This window comes from Armigeres subalbatus, chromosome 3 (genome assembly GCF_024139115.2).
Source record: "Armigeres subalbatus isolate Guangzhou_Male chromosome 3, GZ_Asu_2, whole genome shotgun sequence".
Lineage (NCBI taxonomy): Eukaryota > Metazoa > Arthropoda > Insecta > Diptera > Culicidae > Armigeres > Armigeres subalbatus.
In genome coordinates, this window is record NC_085141.1 from 272,506,480 (window position 1) to 272,527,753 (window position 21,274).

Consider the following 21,274-nt stretch of genomic DNA (forward strand, 5'->3'; position numbering starts at 1 on the left):
AGTGGATGCGACTGAATGTCGCAAAAATCTCTTTAAATTTCCAAGCATTATCATCAAACCCGGGACGGGCCAAAATGAATCGCCCCATCAGCTTTTGCACTCGTCACCCTGCAGACCAGCATTTATGAACGGCAGTGAAATATTTGCCAAATACTTCTCTGTCAGCATTTTTTTCCCGATCCTAGCGGAGAATGCACACGAACCGACAGTCAAGCGCAAACTTTATTAACGAACTTTTCATTTACTTTCCACTCTTGTTGCAGAAAACCCCGACCGAACGGGATCCACATTCAAATTCTGAAGCCGACCCCCATGGCCACTGGTAACATTTTTTCCCGGCTCACGGAGGGTGCCCATCGCTCCCACAACGGAAAGTAAATTTCGAAGAATAATGAGTACGCAATGTTGGCAACGTGCGGACCAAGAGGGTTCTCCCGTTTCGCCAAGGAGTCCGAAATAAATAAATTATCCTCCGGGTTTTGAGCAGTCGACAAAAATCAACCTCATTTAGGTTGGAGCACCCGAACCACCGAGTTTCCAACACGGGAACAGAGGAAACCGACCAGAAGCTACGGGAAAGGGGGACGCGTCCCAACGGAAGGTGAGTAATTTTTCTTCCCGACTGATGATGACCGGTTGACCAGGAAGGGTTGTGAAAAATTGAATTTCAATGTGGCGTCACTGCTGCTTGGCTCGAACAATGTAGCCACCGCCACCGCCATCAACCGAGTGGGTCAATAATAATCAACTGGAAAACTGTTGGTCCCTCGGAAAGTTTTTTTTTCGTCTGTCATTCCCTCAATTGAATTTCCATTCAAAGGAAGTTGCTGTTAGTTGCTGCTTCCGTGGGTTAGAAAGGTTGGAGCGAGTTGTTGGTTGGAAGATTGATTCGAAAACTAATTGCTTAATTAATTATTGAGCAACTGTTCTGACCGTTTAGGAAGATGGGTGGACAAATGTTCTGTTCAAGAGGGTGATAATTACGAATGTCATGAAAGGAAGTAGAAAGGTCGATTGGCGAGTGGAAGAGGATTGATAATGATTTATTTTAACCAGGTCGGTGCTAGGAGTTTTTAACGGATCATTAATCTGAAAAAGAAAAGGAATGGAAAACAAATTGGTCGTTGCTTTATTTTAATTATTGGACTTAATTTTTGTTTGACTTACAAGAAAATTTAAGATTGGAATGTATGTGAATCTTGATTACCTAATTATTGCACAATTTAGAAATATTCTGAAAATTTGAGTGAAGGACGTATAATTAAAGAATGGAATCTGTGATGGATATTTACTCCATCGTTTCCCGTAGCCTACATTTGATCGTCCATAGTGATTTCCTCACAATACACTCTTCGCCGTTACTCAAACATCGGAAGTGGTTAAACCCCAAGCCAGAAAAAGGCGTTCTTTCAAACAAAAGAAACGGAAAACACTGAAACATGCGTCACGCATCCGACCAATTAAGGTGCACTGCACGCAAAGCAAAACTAATTTGCGATCGTTTTCAGCACGTGGCAGAACCGTTTTTCTCTTTCCAAGAAACAAAAGACACGACACGGCATCACAAACTTTTTGCTAGTGACTTTTTTTCTTAGCGCTGGTAACCATTAGTCTGACGTGTAGATATTTTTGCTTTTCTCGTACGCTTGCGACAGGCGTTAAAATTGCTCAAAAATAAATATTTGATAGAAGTCTAGGACAACCATATATTGCATATCGACAGCGCCGTAGCGTACGGGTTGGCCAGCTCTCAGAGGGTGCTGAAATCAGGAATCACCGTATGAAAAAATAAGAAATCGACTTTAAAGTTCAAAGAGCTGAGCTTGAGCTTGAGCTTGATTGACTGCTCGTAGTTGCTACTCCATTATGACCAGATCAGCTGTTCTTGCACAGGGAACCAACAGATGTTTGCTTGGGACTAGCACACATCTTCAATGTACAAGTACTGGTGATCTCATTTGTTAGGTCATACTGGCGCCTGCCACGTCAGAATGCAAGTCAATGTAGGGAAGGGGAGGAAATGATGATGCAATCACTCGCCCACTGCAAGCCGAATATACCTCTGCACTTGCCACGAGTTCATGCGGAATTTGTTGGAATGTCTGGGTTAGGTTGGAGAGGCAGAGGTCCGTCTTGGTTAACGAGCTGCCAATGTGATAGATAGGAGAAGGTAACTGATGGAATTTCTAATTGGATGTAGGAAACGAGCTCTATAGTTCATTTACAATTCCAGCAGATTACTGTTAGAATACTCAAGTTGAACTTATAGGAATAGTAATGGAAACGGTACGGAAGTCCATTTCCAGTTCTAGCGATTGCTAGAACATGAGAAATATAGAGAAAGATACAAAGTAGGAGAATGGAACGGACCTGGGATTGAATCCACGACCTCCTGCGTATGAGGCAGAAGCAGTAGCCATATGACTACCAAGCCCGCTTCAGAAATCGACTATAAAGTTCAAAGATCTATAAAAGAGATATTTTGAGATCTATAAAAGAGATATTTGAGATAAAATACATGGAACAGATCAGGATTTTATGTTACAAAAAAAAAGAACAATATTGAAATGTTGTTTCAAAGGAAGTATGTTGAAAGTTGTTCACTTCAATAAAAACATATGTTATTTTCAATTATGTAATAAAGCTTTAGATTCGCTACTTATTTCAATTTAGTTTACTGTACTGGAAAAGTTAATGCGAGAAAACTAAGCAATTCAATTACTCCATATATAGTAAAGTAAGTGAAAGCAGTAAAATTTTGGGAATTCTCTACACATCAAATTTTGAACTAAGGCTTCAACATGACGCTCCATGTAGGTCATAAAAAAGGTCTTTTTCCATGCTATATCAGATGGTGGATTCCCATTAGTGTCGTGACATAATATTTGTTTTGATTCGAAACATATGATCCAGGACATCCAGTGCACTGGCAGTGTGTTGGCCTTGACTAATCAGATCATGATAAATAAAAATGTTTAGGTGCGTGAACTGATTTTTGTGGATAGTACAATTTACTTTTGGGCGGATATTTGTACACCCGATTCTGTTTTTACACTGCCGTGTAAAAAAAATCCCATACAAAATTTTTGCAAAGTTGCTCCATTTTTCATGATTCGTCGAGAAATCATAAAACTTTTTTTACACGGATTTTCAAATTTTGAACTGAAAACTTTTTTACACGGAACGCATCCCCCGTGTAAAAAAAGAATCGGGTGTATTTAATTATATTCTATAATCCTGTTCACATTTTTTTTTACCAATTTCGTATAGAAGTCATGTAAAGGAGATTTTCTATTCCTCGCCACTCCTCCTGATAAAGGTAGCTTCACACCTCGGGAAAATTTTCTGCCTGATTTTGGGCCCCGTGCATTTCAAATATGGCCGGGATTTTGAATTTCCGTTCCTATATCCTGAAAATATATGTAAAAATCCGCGGACCAAATTCCCGAGACGTGAGGCTACCTTAATGCTAGGAATTCCTTTTGAAATTCTCAATCTTTCAATAATCCAACACGGAAAACTTAACAACGTTTCCTCCGGAAGTTCCTTCAGAAATTTACTTGAAGTTTCCTTCAGAAATTTCCCCGCAAGTTTCATCCTTATATGTTCCTTGAGGAAATCCACTGAAAGTTCCTTGAGAAATTCCTCCAGAAGTTCCTTGAAGAATTCCTCCGGAAGTAATTTGAGGAATTCCTCCAAGGGTTTCTACATGATTTCCTCCCGATGTTCCTTCATGGATTCCTCCAGGAATTATTCCGGAAGTTTGTCCAGAAATTCCTCCGGAAGTTTCTCCAGGGATTTCTCCGGAATTGCTTCCAAGAACTCCCCCGGAAGTTCTTTCAGGAACTCCTTTATTAATTCCTCCAGGAATTTCTTTGAAAAACTTCTTGCTTCCTAGAGGAACTTCCGTAGGAATTTTTGTGTTAGCTTCCGGTGAAACTCGTGAAGGAACTTCCGGGGGAATTCCAGGAGGGTTTTGCGGAGGATTTCTTTGAAGAACTTTCAGTAGAACTCATCCAAGAACTTCCGGAAGAGCTCCTCCACTTTCAGAGGAATACCTAAAGAAACTTCCGGAGGAATCAAAAAATATATGGGGGTTTGTGCAACTTCACTACAAATGCTCAAACATGTTCGGCGAACCTTGACTCCACCCCCAACAACTCAAACCAAAATCAAACCGTTTTAATTTTTTCCAACCGAGCCGCCAACTGTCAAATGGTTGTTCGAACAACTTCACACACGTTCAAACAAAACAGCAACCGAAGCGTTTTCTTGGGGGCGGAGTCAATGTTCGTCGAACTGCTTGACTGGTGTGTACTGGTGTGGTGTGTAAAACAGCACTTTAACAGCACTTACGTTGGAACTGGTTCGAACCTAGTTTGGAACTTTTTAAAAACGAATTCGACATAAGTAAGGTGCCCCGGGGCAAGTGGGACCTAAAAAAAAGCTTGTTCAGCAAAATTGGACATAAAAAAATCGAGGAAATGCCATTTTATGGGACATGTCATTTTCGGAGAAATGTTATTTTCGTGGAAATGTCAGTTTCGGGATATTGCTATTTTCGGGAAAATGTGATTTACAATAGTTTTTTTGTTACCATGGAGAACATTATACAGAATGTTTCCAGAAAGCGCGCATCCGTAAATTCAATCTATCATGTCCTCTATGGTTAATTTTTCTTCGGCCTGTCCGAATCCAAGCTAGCTGTGACCTATAGAAAACACAAATTGACTGCTATCGAAAGTTTTGCGTTGATTCAAAAGATGTATACCAATATCCTGCACCCAAAATACAAATCTGACAAGCTTTTTATACAGACATTGTATTAAAATAATACAAATCTGTAAGATTTCAATACAACTATTATATTAAAATCTGACAAAATTGTATATGCCAAATTATGAAACAGTTTTTGTGAGGTTCTAATGCAGAACTGTGTTAAAATCTGCCATCCACTGGTTGGGTGTGGATACCACACTATATGGATTCTTGATGCAGCACGAATTCATTGCGATACGAGGATCATTTCGTGCCTAAGATCTCTGAGCATCTATTCTTTTACCAGCTTCTTGCCCTTTTTTCAATCCTTTTTACGATTTCATTTTTGAGAACGTAAAACGAGTCATGAAGCGAGACCACCCGAAAAATGGAAAACGAGATTTTAATCTGTGTGTCGCTGAAACATTCCAGAGGAACTCAGACCGTGATATGCAAAATGTTTTTCGAAAATGTGGTTATATCCGTGGAGGTAGATTCGATTCAAGCTTAAGTCTCGAGAATGATTTGGTTCGACTAGGATTTGAAGATAACGCAGAGAAAAGATGCACTTTGTGATTTTTTTTCAATCGATTTATTCCAACTTAATTTAACGATAAATAAACATCAGTAAAATTAGTGTTTATTTTTTAACAGTTCATCAGAAAACAAATTTTGCCAATCAACTAAAAATTAGTTCGTGTCCGTAATGTAGCGTAAATATTCTCATGAACAACTGAAACCGTTTCCTCAGCAAGCACTGCTTGCTCCTCTGCTGACAAAAATGAATACATGCCAAAATTGGTGTCGATTCCAGTGACTATATTCGGTCACATATGAGTTGCAGTAACCTATGTGGAGTATGAGTGCTGCTAGGGAAGCAACGTATCTTACACAGACTGAAAAACAGCTTTGTTCTTCCCAGCAGTTGAGTAGACATGAAGTAGAAGGTGTATTTCCTTAGTTCTCCAATTTTGGAGAATAGTCTCAGCTACTTTTTTTATTGTCTTTATTAGGGAGACTTTCAGCCCGATGCTGGCTCGTCTGCGCTCTCAACTACTTGATCTGGACGAAGAGTACTGTGGCTTACCTTAACGTTTAAAATTGCAAATCTCACAAAGTCGTCTTCCTCTGGAGAAACCATCTCACTCCATGATCGTTTTGCTACACCACTTTCGTCACAAGTGAATTCGACCTCCCGCTTCAAAATGTATGTGATAGCTTACAGCAACTGTTCATAAATGTCCCTAACGGCTACCAGCACCCAGCACCCATAAAGACCAGCAGGCAGTTTATCTCGCAAAAAACCTTCGTTTAAGTTCATTTCCTGTTCTGCCTTCGAAGATTGAGACTCCGATAATTTCGATAATTTCGGACTGGAATCTATAGCAGCACTCAGAGCATCACAGCTGAATCACCGCATTCCTCCAAGTCATATCGCAATTTTATGGAGCTCGCCATTCTGAAAACAAACTATAATGTTGCTGGGAAATTGAAAAAATGCTGATTTTTTTGTTTTGTTTTTATTTGAGAGGTTTTCAGCCCTATGCTGGCTCACCTCTATAATTCTGTATTAAAACTCGCAACTTACGCTAGTTGTTCACGGAAACGGAAAATACAATAAATCACATCCGAAAAGTTTTCCAACACAGCGGGTGAGAAACCTCAAAAAGTGCCCATGCATATGTGTGACACGCGGAAAAAATACGCGAATAATTCTCACGCAGGGGTCCAAGAAGGAGGAATCTGCTCAAAACCACACGGCGAAATTTTTTGATCTTAAACAGATATCAGCACCATTGCTGATTGTGCATCATTAAATTGACAATGCCTCTGCGAATGAATGAAAGTTGTTATTATTGATCAAATTTTAATTTTTATCAATGTAGGTAGTTGATTTTTTTGCTGGGGAATCAGAATCAGAATTATAACATATGGTCAGTCATATGCCATCTTCTTCTTATTGGCATTACATCCCCACACTGGGACAGAGCCGCCTCGCAGCTTAGTGTTCATTAAGCACTTCAACAGTTATTAACTGCGAGGTTTCTAAGCCAGGTCACCATTTTTGCATTCGTATATCATGAGGCTAACACGATGATACTTTTATGCCCAGGGAAGTCGAGACAATTTCCAATCCGAAAATTGCTTAGACCGGCACCGGGAATCGAACCCAGCCACCCTCAGCATGGTCTTGCTTTGTAGCCACGCGTCTTACCGCACGGCTAAGGAGGGCCCCGACTCGCCATGACTCGTAGCAAAATTCAGAAGAGCTTTTGTGGCGTATATCCACAATTATAAATCTCATAAGGTCGGGGTTCAGCCAAAACGCACCAAGCGCCAACGAAAAATTACCCATTTTTCTGCCCAAACTTTCGTTTAGCAGATTTAATTGATCACAAATCGTATATCCCTCAATCCAATAAATGAGGATATCCTATTGCAAATGTACGCTTGAATTGATATGAAACGATTTCCGTTGTCCTTGTACGAACAAAATATCACAAGTCAGTTAAAAAGCCGCTTGGTGCGTTTTGGCTGAACCCCGACCATAAAGGAAACATACATTTTATGTTCTATAATTTCTTACTACTCTATGTGCCGTTACATATATTTAAAAATATTGGATTTTTAGTAGTGTAGAAACCGAAAAAGCCTTTAAAAATTCCAAAATCCGATAAAATTTTGACGGGAGCAACGGAGTACAAAAAAATGCATCCAATCTTGAACGCGGCACACTTCGATCTCCCTGTAGCACAAACAGGCGTGGCTTATTGTAAACAAAAGTGACCTTGGACTGATCATGAAATACTACTGGGTAACTGGAGCTGCAGTAGAGATAGCACCAGGGTTTGAATCCAAAGGAGTCTGAATACACGTTTGATAGGTAGCATACTGTGAGAGACGTTTTTCGGAAGCTGTTACGATAATGAACTTATTCGGGGGATATTTCCCATGATAAATATCTTTTAAAAAGCACCAACTGGCGCTTACACTGTTTGTGATATTTGGTTTGATCGACGGCTTATTGGACCTGAGCTGACCTTCCATTTCACCCAAAGGTCTTCTTGTTGGTTCTGTTAAGAGACCCATCATTACTAAGATTTGGATTAGTGCGTTCTGAGCGAAACGATATCGCTTTTGTTGAACCAGTTTTCAGATTCATACAGAAACACCTTGCTAGAGGTTACCAGAGCCCGTAGTCAAATTCCGCCACAAAGTGCTTCTAGTGAGACATGAGACACACAAAATTTCAAAGCTTTTCAACATTTCATTGAATTATGTGTTTTCTGTTCAGCAAAGCATATTTTCTAGTAATGTCATAATTATAAATATAAACAAAACATCGCAAACATAGCATTAGTTGCTTTGATCACTAGCCTGGAAAATATTCATTGTAGGCTCTTTGGATTTTCCAGGGCTCTAAATTTTTCTTACAAAGCGTAATACAATCGATCTTGTAGATGCTGATCACGTCAGCTAGTGTGGAAGAACGCGACGTGATAAAACTATTCTCGCTTAACTTTTCAAAAGGAACTAAGTAACATTTTTTTCATGAATTAATTTGAGTACTGCAATCAAAAGCTTTCATGCTGTTCTGTTGATTGTGCTATTCAAATTAATTCATGAAAAAAATGTTACTTATGACCTTTTAAAAAGTTAAGCGAGTAATGTCTGCATCGAAGAGCACAAAAATATTTAGTGCAGAATCGATCGCATTGTAGAAGCTTTTTAAACGAAGCACATTGATCTTGCGTTGGATTTATTTGAAACACAGTTTTTGTCTTCTTGTTTTCAAAATAACTTCGTTTACAATAAATATTTAGTCGGTTACCAAGGGGCTTAACATGAATTACCTTCTCTACTAACCAACGATTATTTTCCCGTAGCGCTCACGGAGATGCAGAGCATTCCTCGGTCTTTTATAACAATGAGTGTTAAATAAATTTTCCTCTCCTAATCCTAAATTGACTGTAAGTACGTGACCAGCATCGTTATTGATCACGAATTAGAAACTACGCAGCAAGTGTACAATAAGAATAATTTTGTTGTATCCCAAGAATATTATTTGATTGGTGAGCTGTGCATACTGCATATTTACTGTTTCTCTGTTTCCCGTAGTTAGAAACTACGATGTGTACAGTTAATCAAGCTAAGCTCTTCTTTGACTATTTGCATAATATGCAAGGAACATTGAAGATTTGTGGGCATTTCTAGATATTCACATGGAATCTGCAAAAAAAAAACCAGAACGGGTTCTTTACTTATGATTGCTTTCAGCTCATTCTGACCATAACAGCTGTTCTCATATGCCAAGGACACCCAGACAATAGCTCAGTTCGTCGAGCTGATTGTATATAAGACTACGGGTCTGTGAAATTTAATCTGAAGTACATATCTATGTGCATTTTAGAAAGGTGCACAGGATTCTTCTAGTAAGCAAATGTACACCCGATTCTGCCTTTGCACGGATTTTTTTTTACACGGCCGTGTAAAAAAAATCCATGCAAAACTTTTGCAAAGTTGCTCAATTTTGCATGATTTGCCGAGAAATCATTAAACTTTTTTTACACGGATTTCAGAATTTTGAACTGAAAACTTTTGTATACGGAACGCATCCTCCTTGTTAAAAAAGATCGGGTGTATGCTATATATGTAGACAAATAATAAGAAGGAATAAGTTTTGGCTCAATCGTCTAAGACGAGTAAGTAACCTCCATTTAATTCCACCAATTATTTCGATATCTTTGCAGATACGTATTTGGACCACAACTGTGTGGTCGTCTTCAGTGTCTCGTACTTGAATCGACGAGACACTAAAGACGACCACTTACCCCGTATTTTCACTTGCCCCGGGGTACCTTATTTCAATCAGTGCGACCATTTGTTAGATCTATTGTGATATGGCCATGCTAATGTTCTGGCGAACTGCTAATAATGTTTCAAGTCCAGTGAATTTAGAGTGTGTAATATGTTGGTAGAAATGAGATGCATTTTTCAAGCTGCAGCATATTTTTGTCGCAGAATATGAAGCAGAAGATTATGTTTCTATTGACTTTTTTCGCTTGCCGTTTTGCCTTTCTCGTACAACAAAATTGTACCGAAAGGCTATAGGATTACTCCAAAATAGAACTTTTTATAGAAGGCCCGCTAAAGCTAAAGACCAATAAAGCAGCTGGTAAGGATGGTATCGGAGCTGAGCTCATCAAGATGGCCCCGGAAATGCTGGCCACTTGCCTGCACAAACTGATAGTCAGAATCTGGGAAACCGAACAGCTACCGGAGGAGTGGAAGGAAGGGGTTATATGCCCCATCTACAAGAAAGGCGACAAACTGGAGTGTGAGAACTTTCGAGCGATCACCATCCTTAATGCCGCCTACAAAGTGATATCCCAGATCATCTTCCGTCGTCTGTCACCATTAGTGAACGAGTTCGTGGGAAGTTATCAAGCCGGCTTCGTTGACGGCCGCTCGACAACGGACCAGATCTTTACTGTACGGCAAATCCTTCAAAAATGCCGTGAATACAAGGTCCCAACGCACCATCTGTTCGTTGATTTCAAGGCGGCATACGACAGTATAGACCGCGTAGAGCTATGGAAAATTATGGACGAAAACAGCTTCCCTGGGAAGCTTACCAGACTGATCAAAGCAACCAACGGTGGATGGTGTGCAAAACTGTGTGAAGATTTCGGGCGAACACTCCAGTTCGTTCGAATCGCGCCGGGGACTAAGACAAGGTGATGGACTTTCGTGCCTGTTGTTCAACATTGTGCTAGAAGGTGTCATGCGGAGAGCCGGATGTAACAGCCGGGGTACGATTTTCAACAGATCCAGTCAATTTGTTTGCTTCGCGGATGACATGGACATTGTCGGCCGAACATTTGCAAAGGTGGCAGAACTGTACACCCGCCTGAAACGTGAAGCAACAAAAGTTGGACTGGTGGTGAATGCGTCAAAGATAAAGTACATGCTTGTGGGCGGAACCGAGCGCGACAGGGCCCGCCTGGGAAGCAGTGTTACGATAGACGGGGATACCTTCGAGGTGGTCGAGGAATTCGTCTACCTCGGATCCTTGCTAACGGCTGACAACAACGTTAGTCGTGAAATACGAAGGCGCATCATCTGTGGAAGTCGGGCCTACTACGGGCCAGAAGAAACTGCGGTCGAAAAAGATTCGCCGCCGCACCAAATGTGACATGTACAAGACGCTTATAAGACCGGTTGTCCTCTACGGACATGAAACCTGGACAATGCTCGAGGAGGACTTGCAAGCACTCGGAGTATTCGAGAGATGAGTGCTTAGGACCATCTTTGGCGGTGTGCAAGAAGACGGTGTGTGGCGGCGAAAAATGAACCATGAGCTCGCCCAACTCTACGGCGAACCCAGTATCCAGAAGGTAGCTAAAGCCAGAAGGATACGATGGGCAGGACATGTTGCAAGAATGCCGGACAGCAATCCTGCAAAGATGGCGTTCGCTTCCGATCCGGCAGGTACGAGACGGCATGGAGCGCAGCGAGCGAGATGGGCAGACCAGGTGCAGAACGACTTGGCGAGCGTGGGGCGTATCCGAGGATGGAGAGATGCGGCCTCGAACCGTGCATTGTAGCGTCAAATTGTTGATTCAGTGTTATCTGTGTAGATGTTAACTAAATAAATGAATGAATGAATGAATGAATAGAAGGCCCGGAGACCCATAGTGTTATAAATCGATCGACTCAGCTCGACGAACTGAGGTGATGCCTGTATGTGTGTATGCATTCAAAATTTGTAGACACATTTTTTGGAACGTAGCATTACCCGATTTACTCGCAACAAGTTGCATTCGACAGGGAATGCGGTCCGATTGTTTGTTGTTGAAAATTGGCTCGATCGAACATTGGGTATCGGAATTATTAAAAAAAAAACCCAGATTAATCCACCTAGCGGTGATAGTGCCTTTCTCGTTTCTTGCGAGTGAGTAATTTCTTCGCACTTTTGGTATGAAAAAAAGTATTTTGGCCATAACTTCTGAGCCCATAGTCCGATCCGGCCATTTTAAATAGGAAACAATGGGACATGATTCTGCGTCGAATGTTGCGAGCAAATCGGTCGAGAGTAAGTGCCTAAATAGAGAGTAAGAATTTTTCTTGTTAAAACTGGCCATAACTCCGAAACCCATAGTCCGATTGGGCCGGTTTTTGATACGAAACAATGGGACAAGATTCCGCGTCGAATGCAACTTGATGCGAGCAAATCTGTTAAGGATAAGTGCCTAAGAAATGAAATGGTTAAGAATAAGTGCCTGAAAAATCAGTGCGATTATTTTGCGCACACACAGACATCACTTCAATTCGTCGAGCTGAGTCGATCGGTATATAACACTATGGGTCTCCGGGCCTTCTATAAAAAGTTCGTTTTTGGAGCGAACATATAGCCTTTAAGTATACTTTGTTGAAAAAGGCAAAAAGAGTTTTGGCCATAACTTCTAAGTTCATAGTCCAATCGGGTCAATTTTCAATAGGAAACAATGGGACAGGATTCTGCGTCGAATGCAACTTACACACACACATACACACACAGACATCACTCCAGTTCGTCGAGCTGAGTCGATCGGTATATAACACTATGGGTCTCCGGGCCTCCTATGAAAAGTTCGTTTTTGGAGCGAACATATAGCCTTTACGTATACTTTGTATACGAGAAAGGCAAAAAACGTTTCCCCTTGGACATATTTTTTTAAATCGAAAAAAAAATGTTTCCAAAAGTAATGACAATGCGTATTATTTAATGCAAAAGCATGAAAAATGATAGAAAAAATGCGATCTAAACCCCTAAAGTGGTTTTTGACCTTTCTAATTTGATTTTTTCAATACGCTAGGTGGATTAATATAATTTTTTTTAGATCCGTCTAGGAAGGTCACTTATAGTGCAAATTAAGCTTTTCTTAAACAAATGTTTTAGTGACAACTAGTAATGCCATAATTGCAATAATTCCGAGATAGTTCTAAGATTACTGTCTTCTTGTGAAAAAAATGACACTCACACCAACCAAAGCTCCTCCTCGAAAAGCCGGCCCTAGAAATGTCAATGTTCCAATAAACTAAAACTTTCCCGGAACACGAAATTTTTCGAAATTTTTACGAAAGTTTTTGCGGCTCACTGTTTGTTCATATAGTTGAAAATATTCGAGTAGGACATTGATGATATGATTTGTGAATGGAAACAAACTCAAAAGCTAGGCATAGTTATCGATTTATTAGTCCATGTGGCACCAATTCTCAAGGATTTAACCCTCCAAAAAGACCTTCTCAAGGATTTTCCCTTCCAAAAAATCAGCACGGTTGTATGCAAGATAACGATCACCGCTCGAAGTAAACTAGGGGAACGGTTCGGCACTTCATCCCATAGCTCCTTTTTTCATCCCATCAAAAACAAAGCAATGAAAAAGAATTTGGTTTGTTTTTTATTTTTGTGATTTTTTTTAATCAGTGAGCACGCGTGTTAGCAAAAGAAGCGACGAGATTGGTGCAGCATTTCTTTGTTTTGCGATGAGATGAATATATGTTCAGTGAGATGGAAAATGGAACAGTTCCCCTCACTGAGGAAAATAGACGTACGATTTTCAATAAAACGCCTTATGGAAATTTGCCACAAGAAATCAGTATGAATTTCAATATGTTGCCTTATGAATGATGATTTTCATTTAAAAAAAAGTGAAGTGCGGCAGACTGGGTTCAAACCATGGACGTCGGGGTCGGGAGGCCAGTATGTAGACCACACGCCCATCGACGCTTGGGTATTCGAAGAGGTAACTGCGTATAAGAAACACTGTTAGTGGAATAATCAGTCCGCTGAGTGTACGTGAAATATTTTTGAGCAATAAGGATTTCGGTGTGATGCGAGAAAATTTCACTTGGCTAACGTCGTCCAGCATAATTTTTTACAGCGTCTCCCTCCCACGCGCTTGTGATTCTGCTGCCGTCGGCAACTTTCTGCAGTCGTCAAGCGATTATGATTTCCACTTTGAAGAGAATTTGTCTCGGCTCAACATTCCTTTGTATAAAAAGGTGATCCTGAAAAGAATATTATCTTCAATAATGCGTATTTTAAATCACTAGTAGCAGTAAACCAAAGGCAATTTCGAACGAAAATGATGAACGTCTGAAATTTTAACTTGTTCGGAAACGAATTTCAATAGTTTAACGTTGATATCGAGAGTTTCAATACAATTGGCAAATTGGTTGATATATGAAGCTCAAAAATTCATCGAAAAATAAAAGCGCCAGTTACGTTTAAAATCTTACATAATTTCGTGACGGTATAAGTTTTTAAAACATTTCTTTAAAATTCTATACACAATTTGATCAAAAACGGTTAGTAGCACGGAGTTGGACTTTTTTACTGTGTTTCAAGTGTGATATTACAAAATAAATTTAAAATTGAAATGTTGTGTTCATAGTAGATGAAAAGTCCAACCTGCACTGATAACCGTTTTAAACTAAATTTCTCTTAAAGAGGCATTGAGATGAGTTTCAAAAATTTCTTAGTATACTTTCCCGTGCATTTGTTTCAAATATCATCTTGCTGTTTCTTCTACTTCATGCAACATCATTTACGTGCACTGAGCGGTGACAAACCGTCTAAGCTGAGGAGAAGTACCCGCCGATTTTTGTACAGCATAATTCGACGGACTTGCGTGCGACCCAACTTGCGGAAGCAGGATATTCCTTAAAGCCATGCTGCGTGGATTCGACGACGTGGACGTAAAGGAAAGTGAAGGAAGTCTGCGTTCTCAAGCATTCCAACGTCTGCAAAATATTTAGTGCGTCATGATAACTCGCGATCGGACTGTGTCTATTGTACTTCGCACACTGGGGCAGACCGTTGTATTCGTTGGACAAAACCTCTAGCACTCTCTGTATACGTTCTAGAGTTTTGGTGTCTTCAGCACACTATCGCGGGTGGTGCTAAGCTTCATTTTGATGAATTTTATTTTTATCTATATAAGTTAAAACTTACCTTACCTAGTGTTATCTTTTAATAGAAACGAGATAGATCAAAACTTTCTTCTACAAAGTGGTTTGTTTTGCCAGTTTGTACTTATGCTCCATAGACACCTATGCTCTAAATCCTTTGTATATGGCGCTGTACGTTATTTCCATGAAAACAGCGATAAAATTGGTTTCTTCTAATTTTTTTCGCTTTAAACCTCTCGTAAAAGTTTTTTGAGGTATGCTTTCAAAGGAGAATGATAATGAAGCTGATCGCAAGGTGTCACCAAGGTTTTTAAAAGCTTTATTAGTGGTTTTGTTGAAATTAAGTAAAAACAAACATTGTTTAGAAAAATATGAATAACTTATGAATGGGCACATGGCGGCAGCTGAAATTTTGTCTGATCATAATTCAAACTAATATATTTGATATCGGGAAGAAAAAAAAGTGGAGACATGTGGAGCTTTTTGTCTGTGATTTTTTGTTTTTAAATTTGGTATTAATATGCATTGAAAATCAGAAAGTTATTCATATTTTTCTGCACAGTGTTTTTTGACTTAATTTCAAGAAATCCAATACTAAAGCTTTTAAAATTCTTGGTAACATCTCACGATCAGCTTTATTATCATTCTCCTTTGAAAGCATACCTCAAAAAACTTTTACCAGATGTTTAACGCGAAAAAAATAAGAAGAAAACCATTTTATCGCCTATGGAGCATAAGTCTATGGAGCATAAGTCCAAAATGTCAAAACAAACCACTTTGTAGAAGAAAGTTTTGCTCTATCTCGTTTCTATCAAAAGATAACACTTATCTAGGTAAGTTTTAATTTATTCAGATAAAAATAAAATTCATCAAAATGAAGCTTAGCACCACCCGCGATAGTGTGCTGATGACACCAAAACTCTAGAACGTATATAGAGAGTGCTAGAGGTTTTGTCCAACGAATACAGCGGTCTGCCACAATGTGCCTCGTACACCTGGAGCATGGCTCAATCAAAGTCATCGATAAGACCGTCATTGAGTGGACCAGGTACAAATCGGTGCATCGAGATCATTGGCGTAACTACCTCCGATGCCTAGGGGGGGGGGGGGGGGGGGGGGGCTATAGCCCTTTTATATTTTTTCTCCTTTTTGAAAATTCTCGAACATTTTAACATCTCATAAAGTTATCAGCGGTAATGTGACAAATGCAGTCCAACCACCTAAGGCAATTGCGGATCCATCACACTCATTCATATTATTCTCTTTTCTCAAGCACGTGCACGTGTGCACGTGTGAGCAACAACTCACAGTCTATGTTTAATCGCGCTCGACTAGCGTCAGGCAGTGGATATATTTGCATAGTTCATAAATATTCTATCTTATCTCAAATGAAAAAAAAATAGTGCAACTTTCCATGGATTCCGCCGAGAATCTTCCAAGAATTCTGATGAGAATCCTTTAGTTGCAGTGTCACGCCTATGACCGAACCCCGAAATGACAACTAGAGAAGAGAGATAGATATCTAATAAGAGTTATCAGCAGCCGATACTCTATTCGAATAAACGATGATCGCAGTTGATTTGCGATATCCAACGTAGCAACATGTGTTTTAATTTCAACTTTCCTCGCATTTCGTCGTTTGTCCACCTCCGTTTATATGCAGTATCTCGGTTATTACATTAGTGATCCTGACTGGAATGTTCCAGGGACTCCGACGGGAATCTCTAAATATTTCGACATGAATCCTTCAAGAATACCGATGGGAGCCTGCAGGGATCATGAAGGGAATCCACCAGAGATTTCGGAGGGAATGTTTCAGGAATTCCAACGGAAAAATTTCAAGGATTCCGACGAGAATGTACCAGGGATCCTTCATCCCCTTCAGGAATTTGAAGGGGAATATTCCAGGGATTTCGTCGAAAACCCTCCAAGAATTCCAATATAATGGTTCCAGGTATTTCATGAGCAATGTTCCAGGGATGAAGACGAATATCGGATTCCGAAGCAATCCATCGAAGGACTTCGAAGCAAATCGTCGAGCGACTCCGAATTAATCCTTCAGTTATTTCGAAAAGAATCCTCCAGCGATCCAAGGATGTTGAAGCAAATCGTTGAGGGATTCCGATGCAAATCATCAAAGGATTTCGAAGCAAATCGTCGAATGGTTAAAAAAAAATCGTTAAGGGACTCTGAACAAAATATATGAGAAATTCTGAAGCAAACCGTCGATGTATTCCGAAACGAAACGTCGAATGATTCTGAAGCAATTTTTCGCAGGATTCCGAAGCTAATCGTCATCCGGATTCCTCGTCTAGAGATCCCAACACAGACTCCGAATTAAATCTTCAAAGGATTACGAAGCAAATCGCCGAAGGATTCTGATTTGTCAAGGAATTCCTAAACCAATCTTGAAACGAATCTGGAGATATTCCGGAGCAAATCAACGAGAGATTCTAAAGCAAATTCTCCATGGATTTTAAAGGATATTTTTCACAGATTCCCAAGGGTATTGCTTAACAATACTGGAAAGAATTCAGTAGGAATTCTTCTGGATTACGATTGGAATACTTCGATAAATCCGAAAAGAATTCTTTAGCGATTGAAGTGAGAATTTTGCTCGGATTCTGATGAGAATCCTTCTCAGATGCTGATGGATGATGGGAATCTTTCTCAGAATTCAGAAACAAGCTAATTTTTCTTCCACTCATTTCATTAAGTATGATAGAGTAAATATGAGAGATAACTCTTCAGTCTTTAAACTTTTTCGGTAATTCATTATGCTATATGTTGAAAACTGATATCACTGCTAACTAACTTATCAAATGCTAGGGGGGGCTATTTTTTTCTAGGGAGGGCTAAGCCCCCCCTAGCCCCCCCCTTATTTACGCCAATGATCGAGATATTACCCAATGCATAAAGAGTGTCTTTGTCGGTCGGTTTTATGAATAGCGCGGATCATGGAGTTGACGAGTGTGAGCAAATGGATGAATCGGGCCTTAAATGCTCATACTGTGGTGATGAGCATCATGCTACCACAAAGGCCTGCCCGAAGCATGTAGAGTTCTACGATATCTGCAAGAAGGTCACTTCTGTCCAAAGTTTTGCTTGATATGACTATTTCACGATAAGATTGTATTCGTTAATGTGGGCGCTCAGTTGCGATTTGTCTCCGGTTGCAAATCGTTTCAAAATTCAGTACTCCGTAATTAGGTCAAAGTTTTGTTCTTCACGCAAGGAACTTTTCTTTCCGTTCTTTAAGCTGAAATCAGCCGCGAAATTTATTTAAAACATTTTTATTTAATTTTCCAGAGAAAATGAGTCAGGCTCTCGATCAGATATGTTTTATCAATGACGCTAACAAATAATAAAGCTAAAATTTGGATTAAACTTGAATTGGGTTTAAATTGAATATGGTGATGGATAATCAATCTATATATTACGTCAAACCCCAATTTGAACACAGTTGGGTTCGAATCTCGTCTCGTCAAAAAAGTGCAAACATCCACTAGTTGAATTATTAAAGCCTTTTTTGCCGTATCCACATCAACCACTGCACTACAATTTTCTCAATCCCCGTGAAGGACAACACGTAGGCCAAGACCAGTCAAGCAAAGTGATCGATGAAAATTTCCCGAATCGCTTGTTTAGTCTCTTCCGTTTCTTTGTTTCACCGATTTCGACTGGGTGGTTTTTTGGTGGAAAATAACAGACCCAACTTCCCCATATGAGTTATTATAAACGTTTCACGATATAATGTTATTGGTCTTCGGAAAAAGATTCATTTTTACCCAAGCCCACACTTTTCATACGATTTGGAATGAGTGATGTTTGACCCAAATGGATGCCATGAATAATTGCCCAACATGGAAGGCCAATTCTCGGGAGGCGTATTCGTGCGTGTCACGAACAGCAATTTTTCCAGAATTTACGGAGCCCCCAAAGAAGAACGCATGGCGTTCCGTCGCCGTTCCGAGGGTTGTCGTTTCGGAAGCGATAGGAAAAGAATGTTGTGCAAATAGAGGAAGTCGAGCGGTTCCGGCGGCGGGTGGCCATTCGTCGTGTTCTGGTGAAGCCCTCCGGCGGGCGACGACGACCGACGGCTGGAAAATGTGGAGAAAATATGTCGGAATGTTGTCCCGGGTCGAAGGCCGCATAGAAATAAGTTGCCTCACCTCCGCGGGGAAAAGAAAGCCACAAAAAGTGTAGCGAACGAAACTTTCATAATTGAGGATATATTTTCCGATGACTTGTGTGGTTTTGGATTGGAAGGCCTTAGAGCGCAGGAGAAAATTGCGACACGGCTGGCTCCTGGATATTATGCTTTTCGCGTGTTTATAATGTGGGATTTTTTTCGTGGGCTGCGACCTCGACCGGAAATTTGGAATTTTCGCATCCGCGAAGTTAATGCTTTTGCTTCGGAGCGTGACTGTGGCTCCAAACCGGGGCGTATTCTTGTCGCATGATTGATGAACTGATGACAGCAGTTAGTCAGTTCGGTTGGGCGGTGAAAGTTCACGTTAAGAACGACTCGCCATTAATGTCATAAAATTAGGTGAAAATGTTAGCTAATAAAAGGTTCGTAAATCATGTTTTTGGGGAACAATGGTACCAAAATGGAAGGAAATTATAGACATGAGGCTAAGTTGCCGGATTTTTGTTTGGTATGCGATAATTGAGTTATAAGAAGCTTTTAATAAACATGATAACTACAAAGAAGTGCTTGTTCAAACAAAATTATAACCGAAATTAGTTCCAATGAGTAGTTGCCATTATTTGTGGTGGAAGATCTAGAGGAATTTCCAAATCGATTTGGAGGTTGTGACTGAAGCTTGGATTTGAATGTTTCAAAAATGTTTTATAATTCAAATTCGAATTCTTTCTCTTCTTAGAAAGCTTATTGCTCATGTGTCAATCAACTTAAACCAACTTGCAACTCAGTGCTCAAAGACATTCCCTTAGTTATTAATAGAGTATTTTGAATTAGATTGGATTTGGATTGGATTTGGATTGGATTTGGATTGGATTTGGATTTGGATTGGATTTGGATTGGATTTGGATTGGATTTGAATTGGATTTGGATTGGATTTGGATTGGATTTGGATTGGATTTGGATTGGATTTGGATTTGGATTGGATTTGGATTGGTTTGGATTGCATTTAGATTGCATTTGGATTGGATTTGAATTGGATTTGGATTGGTTGGATTGGTTTGGATTGGTTTGGATTGGTTTGGATTGGTTTGGATTGGTTTGGATTGGTTTGGATTGGTTTGGATTGGTTTGGATTGGTTGGATTGGTTTGGATTGGTTTGGATTGGTTGGATTGCGTTTGGTTGCATTTAGATTGGTTTGGATTGGTTGGATTGGTTTGGATTGGTTTGGATTGGTTTGGATTGGTTTGGATTGGTTTGGATTGGTTTGGATTGGTTTGGATTGGTTTGGATTGGTTTGGATTGGTTTGGATTGGTTTGGATTGGTTTGGATTGGTTTGGATTGGTTTGGATTGGTTTGGATTGGTTTGGATTGGTTTGGATTGGTTTGGATTGGTTTGGATTGGTTTGGATTGGTTTGGATTGGTTTGGATTGGTTTGGATGGGATTTGGATTGGTTTGGATGGGTTTGGATTGGTTTGGTTTGGTTTGGTTTGGTTTGGTTGGATTTTGATTGGTTTGGTTGGATTTGGATTGGTTTGGATTGGTTTGGATTGGTTTGGATTGGTTTGGATTGGTTTGGATTGGTTTGGATTGGATTTGGATTGGTTTGGATTGGTTTGGATTGGTTTGGTTGGTTTGGATTGGTTTGGATTGGTTTGGATTGGTTTGGATTGGTTTGGTTGGTTTGGATTGGTTTGGATTGGTTTGGATTGGTTTGGATTGGTTTGGATTGGTTTGGGATTGGTTTGGATTGGTTTGGTTGGTTTGGATTGGTTTGGATTGGTTTGGATTGGTTTGGATTGGTTTGGATTGGTTTGGATTGGTTTGGATTGGTTTGGATTGGTTTGGATTGGTTTGGATTGGTTTGGATTGGTTTGGATTGGTTTGGATTGCGTTGGATTGGTTTGGATTGGTTTGGATTGGTTTGGATTGGTTTGGATTGGTTTGGATTGGTTTGGATTGGTTTGGTTGGTTTGGTTGGTTTGGATTGGATTTGGATTGGTTTGGATTGGTTTGGATTGGTTGGATTGGTTTGGATTGGTTGGTTTGGATTGGTTTGGATTGGTTTGGATTGGTTTGGATTGGTTTGGATTGGTTTGGATTGGTTTGGTTGGTTTGGATTGGTTTGGATTGGTTTGGATGGGTTTGGATGGGATTTGGATTGGTTTGGATGGGTTTGGTTGGTTTGGTTTGGTTTGGTTTGGTTTGGATTGGTTTGATTGGTTTGATTGGTTTGGATTGGTTTGGATTGGTTTGGATTGGTTTGGATTGGTTTGGATTGGTTTGGATTGGTTTGGTTGGTTTGGATTGGTTTGGATTGGTTTGGATTGGTTTGGATTGGTTTGGATTGGTTTGGATTGGTTTGGATTGGATTTGGATTGGTTTGGTTGGTTTGGATTGGTTTGGA

At 40.0% G+C, this 21,274-nt stretch overlaps 1 protein-coding gene across 3 annotated transcripts in view; it reads left to right on the forward strand.

Moving 5' to 3' along the window:
* LOC134224344 (leucine-rich repeat neuronal protein 2-like) overlaps positions 1 to 21,274 on the forward strand; it is a 474,531-nt gene that overhangs the window by 210,155 nt on the left and 243,102 nt on the right. For 2 of the 3 annotated variants that reach the window (XM_062703672.1, XM_062703671.1), the window contains exon 3: positions 264 to 601. The exons of the other annotated variant lie outside the window; for it this stretch is intronic. The gene's annotated coding sequence lies outside the window, so the exon portion shown is untranslated. The remainder of the gene's footprint in view (positions 1 to 263; positions 602 to 21,274) is intronic. 3 annotated transcript variants of the gene reach the window in all.